The sequence below is a fragment of the Leptonychotes weddellii genome, chromosome 4 (genome assembly GCF_054177405.1).
Source record: "Leptonychotes weddellii isolate Sample4059 chromosome 4, ASM5417740v2, whole genome shotgun sequence".
NCBI lineage: Eukaryota > Metazoa > Chordata > Mammalia > Carnivora > Phocidae > Leptonychotes > Leptonychotes weddellii.
Window position 1 is genome coordinate 130,200,772 of NC_138372.1, and position 11,030 is coordinate 130,211,801.

Consider the following 11,030-nt stretch of genomic DNA (forward strand, 5'->3'; position numbering starts at 1 on the left):
CTCAAACAAACCAGATAACTAAGTCACTATATTTTTGAAAAGATAAACTTAATACATCAATCCAGTTCAGGGTGTTCTTAGTTTATGATTAGTAACAGATCATTTTTCTCCATATACATGGTCTCCCAATCAATCATTTCCACTTTTAGTTGGAATATATTATTGATAATTACTGTGATAACTATAATAATGTGAGCCTTAGGTGCTTACTTCATCATGTATTCAACCATGAAAAGGCAAATAATATCCTGAAATAAGAATTTCACACTTTAACTTCTAGCCACTTAAAATAATTTTCCCTATTTCTTAAAGATCTAAAAGAAAGCTTTGGACACTAAGAAACTGACAAATTAATTTGCTGTTCTTTGTAAGGCACAGTCTTGAGAAGATATTAAAGTAAGCAATATCACTAGAGGCAACAAAAAATTACTGTAGAGATAACTCTTGAGAATGGGGCCTATTTGAGGACCATCTGTCTATTTTGCTTAAGTTAGCCTTGGGAGAGAGGGGGGTTGAGCAAATCTGCAATTCAGATCCACAAAAGAAATATTCAGCACAATGAAAAGTTAAGTAAAACACTTTCCAAATCAACTAATGGGCATATAACATAAATCTGAACTCATGATCCAGAAAAACAGCTGAGGAATGGTTATAATACACCGTCTATTACCATTAAACAGTGACAAGGTCATATTTTAATTAGGACATAAACAAAACAGAATTTCAAATAATTCAGCAATGTTTTTGCCTTCATCATCAAATACAATTTTGCTGACAATGTAATTTCTAACATCCTTGCCCTAGAGTCAAGTGGATGTAAAGATAAAGAAAATGAATTTCTTGATTAAAAGAAAGGATTAGGAACTGAGAAAGAAACACATACTTCTTTTTCCATATTAGGGAAAATTTGCATTAAAAGCCTGATTGTGGATCAAGGGTCAAATGGCACACTAAGCCTAGTCTCATCTAAAATCAGTTTGATCCTTTTCTGTGCTGCTACTACATTCTCTGGCCCCTGCTTAGCAGCATTTCCCAGCTGACCGCTATCTGGATCAGCGCTTAAGTTTTTGCTGACACCACCTAGAAGACCAAGGTTAATTTCCTATAGGCTGTAAGTATATGAACAGAACCTAAAAATATCAGCAGATCAACCTGTCAGTCTGACAAGCTAAAGAAAGAGGAAAGGACAAGAAGAAGAAAAGAAAAAAAAAAGAGTGGGAAATAATTGGCGAGATCACAGATCTAATAAAGCACCCCCAAAGTACAAACTGGCAGATGAGGGAGTGTCTGCTGTGCCACTTATGGGCGAGAGAAACTTCCACATCGTGCAAGTACGAAGGCTTCAGTCATGCCCCATTATTTCTCCACCTAGACAAATGGGTCCAGAGAAATGAGACCAGATAGTCCAATCTGCCAGAAATGTGAGGTGAGTCTCACAGATTTAGGGTTGGAAGATAGACATGAAACATGCAGTGTGATCAATGTTAAAGGCAAGGAGAGTACAGGATCCCACAGAACACATAGGAGAGGCAACCAATATTTTAGCTGAGACCGAAAGGACGGAAGAGGTTTGCCAGGCAAACCTGTTTCTGTCATAAAGAGGGAATGGATTCGGCAAATGCCCAAAGGCAAGACAATTGTTAGAGAGGTGAATGCAGCACCGCCTTGGAGGAGACTAGTGAAGAGCAATGAAGTAGGGTAGGGTACCATCAGGATGCTAGGAGATCTTGGAGGTCACATCCGGGACAGAGGGGGCCAGTGAAAGTATAAGCAAATGACTTGGAAAAAAAATCATTTACCAACGACGGGCACTCTGTATAATTTTGTTTTTAGACTACAGGAATTGAGACAATTTAGGCTAGAGAATAATTAAGAATTTTGCAGCGCCCCAAGGATGTCGTGATGGCTTTTAATCCTCATTATACTTTCATGTAGATGAAGCCAGTATCTCCTACAAATGGCCTTTTAATTTCATCACCTAGTATATTTATTATGATTTAGTTCTTTCTTATGAAAATAATGTATCTTTAAAAAATGTTCTGGTTCTTTGGATTACAAAAAATAAATGCTTATTATATTTTAGAAATGCTGGAAGTTTAACTCTCAAATTCATGAGAATTTCTAATATTTTGTAATTTCAGAAGTTTTTTAAAACATGCTCTCCAGACTTTTTTTTTTTTTTTTTAGATTTTTTTATTTATTTGACAGAGAGAGAGACAGCGAGAGAGGGAACACAAGCAGGGGGAGTGGGAGAAGGAGAAGCAGGCTTCCCGCCGAGCAGGGAGCCTGATGTGGGGCTCAATCCCAGGACCCTGGGATCATGACCTGAGCCGAAGACAGACGCTTAATGACTGAGCCACCCAGGCGCCCCCAGACTTTTTTGATCACTTATTTAACCAATAAAACATTTGGAGCATGTGCTTCATATATACATAACTAAATAAAATAAAAATATATGGATATGCATAATATATAATATATAATGTACATAATAATACATGATTTCAAATACAAATTGTATATCTTATAAAATATATAAAGTATGTACAAAAATAGAAACTAAAAATAATAAGCAAAAAAGAAAGAATAAAAGTAGAAATTCTAATAGAAGAAATAGAACCTTCCCTAAGGACTATCTTCTGGACCCACTCTGGAGACAACTGTTATAACCCACCCACATAAAATCTCCTAAGTGATTGCTGATATTTTTTTTTTATATAGACAATAAATTCTACAAATGGGACTATTTTTTTCCTACTTGGATAGAGAGCATTCCTAATTCTTAGTTTACAGGCACACCTTCACAGAAAATTATTCAAATGTTCTTACTATTTTGATTAAATAAGAAAAATTCCAACCACAGGAGTCCCCGAGGTCACCATTTGCTCTTGGATGAATTCAGCATGTTATGTTGACAAGGAATTTCAAACATGTACAGTTGTATGACCCTCTTGAAGCTTTATGTTTCCTACTGCAAGGAACAGAGAACAGATGGCTTTTAGTTTAAAAAAAAAAAAATTAAACCTAAGGACCTCAATAGAAGAAAAACAAAGAAGATAAAAGGGGAGGAAAAGTGAAGTAAATCATTTAAATGCAGTAATCCATCATTTAAGCCTTCCAGGGGCTTCCCAGTTTAAAGGCGTAACTCAGTATTACCTTTTCTGAAGTGAGGACCTGCATTTGTACATACCGCTGAATATTCTAGCATGGTGGCCAGACCACTGGTTCTCGGGTTGGCCTGGTTTGATCCAGCCCTGCCACTTACTGTGTGAAGTTAGGCAAGTTACTTAACCTTTCTAAGCCTTTGTGTTTTTGTATCTATAAAATGAGGATGCGCCGCACCTACCTTCTAGGATTACTGGGTGGATTAAATGAAATAATATATGCGAGGTGTGTAGCACAGTGCCTAGGCTGTAGGAAGCACCCAATAAATACCACCATAATTGTTCAAAGAAACAGAAGTATATGCCAAACATAGCATCACCTTTTCTAACAAAGAGCCCAGAATTAACATAAAATGTAAACATGGGGTTTTGTTTTGTTTTGTTTTGTTGCTATTGTTGTTGCAGAATTTTCATCTCTCTTGATTATCACAGTGTCCTTTCAAATGTCTGTCTGAATCATTGGCGTTTTGTTTAGATTAAAAGCTAGAGATAGGAGGCTGTCAAATGTGCTCTGCAAAGCCGCAGTGAGAGTCCTGAGGGCCAAGGGTACAGATGAGATAAAGGTAATTAAATCACAAGGGTGGTGATTTCCAGCCTGCAGTCTTAGATTCTGCTAGGCAGAGAGCCTGAGGTTGGAGGGGCCTTGCTAGCGAAGGGCAAATGGGGTAGAAATTTCAGTTCCCAAATACCGGAGCTAGAAGCTGTGAGATGGTTGTTGGCAGAGAAATGAGAAACAGTCTCAAGGAGAAAGAGTGCTGGAAAAGTACAACACAGACTTTCCCAAATCTAATATTTACCTGCATTCCTGACTGCGGGCCACACATGGCTCTAGGGTCTTCACAGGCTATCTTTATCTACCGATTTTACAGATGAAACAGCCGACGTTCAGAGATAATTCCTTGCCCAAGATCATACAAAGAAAGCAGAAATTGCATTTGGAGGTGGCATTTGTTGTTCGTAGTAATGGTTGTAGTAATCTGGGTCACCGGCGTCCGAAAGACCAGGCGTGAAAGCGCTGAGCTAAGGAAAAACAGTCTGCTCCCAGAGAGCGGATTTAGGAAGTTCCACTTGACTGATAAAACCGCATTTGCACGGACAAGTCATCGGAGTAAAGAGTGGAACCCTAAGAGATTTCATGTGGGTAACTGGTCGCTACAGAAACTACTTGCTTCGTCCTTGATGGTTATGGGTTTAGCAGTTCTTATTTTTTGTCCAGGAACTAGGAATTGGCATCATTGTACAGAAAGGAATGCAGACTTGCCAGGCAGGGAAACGCTCCATGAACTCATATCCATGATAAAAAGAAACAGGTTGCGTAATTGCTACACATCTGTGAGAGAAAATTTTAAAATAGAGCTTTTTCTGAATAATTAATCTTATCTCTTGATTTAGGCCCTCATTTTTTAGTAATGAATATTTATATCTCATTACCATCTACTTTGCTTACTGACTGCAAATTTACAGTCACTTCGGGAGAGGAGACGAGAGGCTGATGGCGAAAAAGCTGCAATACGCAGGCTGAAAACTTTTCAGCTCAGCTACAATTAAAGCACCAAAGCTCTTGAGCTCCCTGTTAGAAATATTTTCAGGGGTGCCTGGGTGGCTCAGTCGTTAAGCGTCTGCCTTCGGTTCAGGTCATGATCCCAGAGTCCTGGGATCGAGCCCCGCATCGGGCTCCCTGCTCCGCAGGAAGCCTGCTTCTCCCTCTCCCTCTCCCCCTGCTTGTATTCCCTCTCTCGCTGTGTCTATCTCTGTCAAATAAATAAATAAAATCTTTAAAAAAAAAAAAAAGAAAGAAATATTTTCAGATTTTATAGTGTCTGAAAGGAATGCTGCTTCCGTGATGCTCGTGGAGATAGATCGAGCATTACGATGCACTGTAGAGATTGTTTTTCTTCTACTGAGACTGGGCCTGCAATTAGTAAATACTAGCAAGAGGTTAGTGGAATTTAGGCCTTTTGAATGTGGCTCATGTAGTACAGGAACCCCGGGAATCAATGACTAAAAAGTGTAGGTTTCGCTTTTACTATCATTTTTTTTAATAAGCCAGACACGAAAAGACAATGTTGTATGATTCCACTTACATGATGTACACAGGATAGGCAAACTTAGAAAGTAGGATGGTGGTGATCAAAGTCTGGAGGAGAGAGAGAAATGGAAAGTTATTGTTTAATGGGTACAGTTTCAGTTTGGGAAGATTAAAAAGGTTTTTTGTTTTTTTTTTTTAAGATTTTATTTATTTGACAGAGAGAGACACAGTGAGAGAGGGAACACAAGCGGGGGGGAGGGGGAGAGAGAGAAGCAGGCTTCCTGCTGAGCAGGGAGCCCGATGCGGGGCTCGATCCCAGGACCCCGGGACCATGACACAAGCCGAAGGCAGATGCTAAACGACTGAGCCACCCAGGCGCCCCTAAAAAGTTTTCAAGATGCATGGTAATGTTTGCCCAACAATGTGACTGTATTTACTGCCACTTAACTGCATGACTAGAAAGTGGTTAAAGTGGCACATTTCATGTTATGCATTTTTACCATCATAAAAAAACATCCTTAAGCCACAACAATAATGCCAATAATACCTACTAGTTTTGACTGTTGTGCTGGGAAAGTGCTAAATGCTTTTCATGTGCATTCTCTCATTTAACCCCTAAGGTAAGTACCAAAGAGAATGAGATATAAAAGTTTAAGTCGTCTGTTTCAGCTTCACACAGAGAGCAAATGGTAGAGCAGGGTTGGAACCTGGGTCTATTTACAAAGCCCATGCTATACCTGTATCATTATAAATATATTAATATTTATATATAATATATAAAATATTTATTTAGGACTTGAAAGTCCTTTTTAAAGTTTGCACAAGATTTTCATATTTTATATTTTCACATCAAACCAAGGGCAAGATTTAAATAAAAACAAACACTGAGGCTCAATGTTCTAATGCCAACAAGTGACTTTATTGTCAGCTGATGCTTTTTTAACTCTCCTTCATCTACATAACCTCAGACACAAGGCAAAGGAGGGGCGCCAGGGTGGCTCAGTCGTTAAGCATCTGCCTTCGGCTCAGGTCATGGTCCCAGGGTCCTGGGATTGAGCCCCACATCGAGCCCCACATCGAGCCCCACATCAAGCCCCACGTTGGGCTCCCTGCTCGGCAGGAAGCCTGCTTCTCCCTCCCCCACTCCCCCTGCTTCTCCCTCCCCCACTCCCCCCTGCTGTGTTCCCTCTCTCACTGTGTCTCTCTCTGTCAAATAAATAAATAAAATCTTAAAAAAAAAAAAAAACACACAAGGCAAAGGCAATCCCGGGGCTAGCATCCTTCTCTCACACTGTAATTTTGGCAGTAAGATAGAGGAGGGGGGAGAATGAATTTGCTCCCTTTCCCATCTGCCCCCTCCTGTTGTTTCACTTGATGGCCTTTGTAGGATTTCTAGCATGGACTTCTGTTACTTGGTATTGTTTCTGCCCCCATACCACACCCTACTTTCAAAACTGTCCCCGCCTCTCCCCTGGGTGGTCCATCAGGGGCTCCACCTGCTCTAGACTCACAGGGGTGGGCAAGTGACCCCAGCAGGGACAGAGTCATTTCAGAGGAGTGAATGTTGACTTTGCTGTTACTTAGGGAAAGCCTGCCTGAAGATGAGTACCTAGAAAACCAGAGCCAAGAAAGGGAGAGTCCTGTTGACATTGTTTTAAAATGTTTGGCCTTTGTTCTGAGAATGGCTGACAGACAATGGGCATTCGGTTATATTTTCCTTGAAATAACACATCATCTGACTAGTTTATGAAAACGCCAAGATCTCGAGTGCTGACATGTGGCCTGAGCACAGTGTCTTTCCATTCTATATGTCCAGTTCATTCATTCAATGAATATTTACTGTGTAGCAGGTAAGACAGGAACCTGAACAGGTGACTGTCATAGTCTATGGTTGAATGTAGCATCAGAAACAGAGTATTATGGGAGCACATAGGAAGCACTTCTACCTCTGTGGGAAGAGTATTCCAGGCTGAGGTTGAAAGCGGGCTATGTTGGGTGTGTTCAGGAACATCAGAGAGGCCTTTGCCACCAGCCTTTCTCCTCCTGTGTAATCGGTTATCCCAGTATGTGATGAGGCTCTTTAGCTGATCTTTATCCTTTCTTTCTTGGAGAGAAGGCCTCTTTCACCCCTAAGGTTATGAGTAGATGTCTCCTAATTCAAAACTTCTAGTCCTAATCTTTCCACATGATCCCAGGCAAATATTTTCAATTGCTTACATGAAATTGCCACTTGAATCTCCTCCTGGTTCCTTCAGATCTACAGGTGCTCCAAAGAATTCATCATCATCTCCGCCCCAAACACACCCGACCAGCTCCTCTTCCTGGTGATACTTTCCTTGACAATGGCCCATTACCATTGAGTTAGTGAGGCTTACAACTTCAAAGCCATCTTTACTTCCTCCTCCCTGGTATTTCACATGGAATCAGTCATCCAGACCATATGCAAATGGTCAAAGCTCCGAAGATGGACCCCACCAAGGTACTAAACAGGACCGGACATGTTGTAAGCGGGCAATCATTCTCTGGCTTATTGCAATCAAGAGGAAATGACTTTTTTTCCCTCTTTGACTCATCTGCAACATGTTTATCTTTTTTTTTTTTTTTTAAGATTTTATTTATTTATTTGACAGAGAGAGAGAGAGCACAAGTAGGCAGAGAGGCAGGCAGAGGGAGAGGGAGAAGCAGACTCTCCACCGAGCAGGGAGCCCGACGTGGGGCTCGATCCCAGGACCCTGGGATCATGACCTGAGCCGAAGGCAGCCGCTTAACCGACTGAGCCACCCAGGTGCCCTTCAACATGTTTATCTTTACCTGAAAACTTCTATTGAGGTAAAATCTGGAAGACCACAAACCACACTTCCAGATGAGCTTCCATGATTAATGGATTGTGAACAAATCGCTTTAAACACAATGAACACATATGAGTGCAAGTGTTTGTCTCCACTCTGATTTAAGCCAGCTGGGATTACCAGTTGGGTTCATTCTGAGCTGTTTCTGAGGTGCCCAGGGACTCTCAACTATTTTGTCTTTATTTCATTCTGGTACTGAAGTGATGTGAAGTCTCCAAAGTCACTTTAGTGCTACACAAGGGCTGCTATGCAAGAGCATACCTATTTTCTCCATCATATATTTTTTTAAACCTGCAGACCTCCCTTCTTCAGAAAGCATTCCCTTATTAACCTTATGCACTCCTATGTGTTTGTGGTACCTCAACGTTCAAGGTGAAATATTTGCCAATTCGATTCAATTGGGAAGCAGGCAGCCCAAATAAACAGTCAAAAATGAATTATCAATAATAATTAAATAAAGTCAGTTTTAATGATGTTAAGACTTCATGGTAACTCTAGTCAGGGCCAATGTTGTCTAAAGTACAGGGAAGAACAATTAATATGAATTGTAACAAAATATCAATGGAAGAAATGATTAGCCTTTGTTCTCAAACCTTTTTTCATCTGTAATAGTTGAATAAGAAGCAACATAAAGTAGAATTATGTAAGGTATACATGCTACTTCTTGTCAAGAGATAGCTGAATCTGAACATTTATTTTAAAGTCAGTTATAAGTCAGTTACAAGTTAGGAAACACAGTTCATATATTTATCTCTAAATGTGTACTTTGTTCTAGGGCAATGTGCTTGTCAAATATTTTCACACTATGGCTTATCTAGAAAACAATCATCTTTGTGTAGCACACTGGTCTGAGTGGATGAAGCTGCTCACAACCATGGAACAGACTGGTGAGTTGGGCTACAGGTCCTGTCTGGCAACCCCACGGGCTGAGAGGATCCATGTCTGAGCACACTTACAACGCATCCATGATTGAGAAGGTCTAGTCTAGAAAATAAGGCAATATAGTGTATTGTTGGTCCTAATCTCAGCTCTGGAATCAAACTGTGTCCTCAAGCACTTCCTAGCCCTGAGAGCTCTGTGCTCTTCAGTTTCTTCATCTGTAAAGGGGCTAATAAATTCTACCTCACAGGTTTTGATTATCCCTGTGAAGTGCTTAGAATTCTGCCTGACACTCAGTAGGTGCTCAAAAACTGTTAGCTGTTACTTTGTACTCAAACCCTGGGACTATCCAAACAGGAGGAAGCCAGATGGTACTGAATAAAATACATGAACTTCCCAGGAGATGGGTGGGTCACTAGAGAAAAGGCTACATTGTTATTATGGAAATGTCCCTGCAGTATCACAGCTAAACTAGATTGTGGTGTACATTTTCCCAAAGAATAATTCCAGATACAGACTAGAATTCAATGGGCAAATAGGATTTAACTTACAGGATTTACATAACAGATCCCTACTTCAGAAATGAATCAATTCACTACATAAAAGTAAATATCATTTAAATTATTTATTTTGGCCATAACAGTATTTTCTTATTAAGAATCTAAGATAGTTTGGGCTTTGCAATATAATAATGTGAAAAATTTATAAATTTGAATGTGAATTTAATGAAGTCGAGAGGTAAATTTACTTATCTTGAAAAGGGTTGTAATATATGAATTAAACAGATACTTTTCAATATAATACTTGGAGGATTTCGTTCTCAGACTTTCCATCTCTACCTTATTCATATAATTAGCATCTCATTTAGTCAATTCATACGTTCTGTGGGTGAAGGGCAAATTTAGTTGGTACTTTCTGTTCCCTAAAATTAGAACATATAATCCATATCTGAAATCTGTTGAGAATTTATTTTGAGTTCTCTGTATTTTCTCTATGAAGAATTTGCTACAAAGAAATCTTTTTACAAAATTACGTAATAATTCTACTGTGGGATAATCAAAATCCCAAGAAGCACAAAAAAGAAAATCCAAGATGAACAAATATTCAACATTAATTTATTATTATTATATAATTATATATATGATATTATTCAACATTAATTTATAATATTTATAATTTATAGGGTCAAAATATTGGGATACATTTATTGTCATTATTTTGAGTGACAGTAATAAGTACATGACTCTGAAGAGCTATCACATGACATGTTAAATAGGAATTGTTCAAATGTGCTCTGAGTCACAAACATTTCAGTGACTTTTTTTTTTTGATGTGCTCATGTTGGCTGCATTGTCAATATACCTGCCCAGTTATGTGGATATACTCAGCTCATATCTGCAACACTTTTACCTGGAAACAAAATGTTTTGTCATAATTTTAATCACAGCTTAAAGACAGCAAGCCATAGTAATCATGAGATAGTATTTTTAAGTTTAGGAAAATAAAGAATTTATTTTTAACTGAGTAATGTTAAGCCATTCATATAATTTTCTTCCTCCCCTGATTAATATACATATCAAAAAGTTTTAAAACTGGAAAGAAAATAAGAATGCTTTTAGAATGAAGCAAATGAACTATAATGACAAAAGCTCAATGAAGAACATTATTTGCCTTTTATCAAAGGAAAAATAGTAAATTTAATAGCTATTTTATTTCAAATATAGGCAGATATTTAAATCATTAACATAATCTATGTGTCATTTACCCTCCTCAGAAATCATTTAGATAATTGTAATACTTTTGATTGTTTAGAACCCATTTAGTTAATATGGATTCTGGTTCCACAAAGAATGAGGCAGTTTTATTTTTTTTCCTGTTTTCTTTTTTTAAAAATTTTATTATATTATGCTAGTCACCATACATTATTACATCATAAGTTCTTGATGTAGTGTTCCATGATTCATTGTTTGCATATAACACCCAGTGCTCCATTCGGTATGTGCCCTCTTTAATACCCATCACCAGGCTAACCCATCCCCCTACCCCCCTCCCAAAACCCTCAGTTTGTTTCTCAGAGTCCATAGTCTCTCATGGTTCGTCTCCCCCTCC

At 38.8% G+C, this 11,030-nt stretch overlaps 1 protein-coding gene across 1 annotated transcript in view; it reads right to left on the reverse strand.

Moving 5' to 3' along the window:
• Positions 1-11,030, reverse strand: part of TMEM64 (transmembrane protein 64) — a 66,580-nt gene that overhangs the window by 33,617 nt on the left and 21,933 nt on the right. The gene's annotated exons all lie outside the window — the stretch shown is intronic.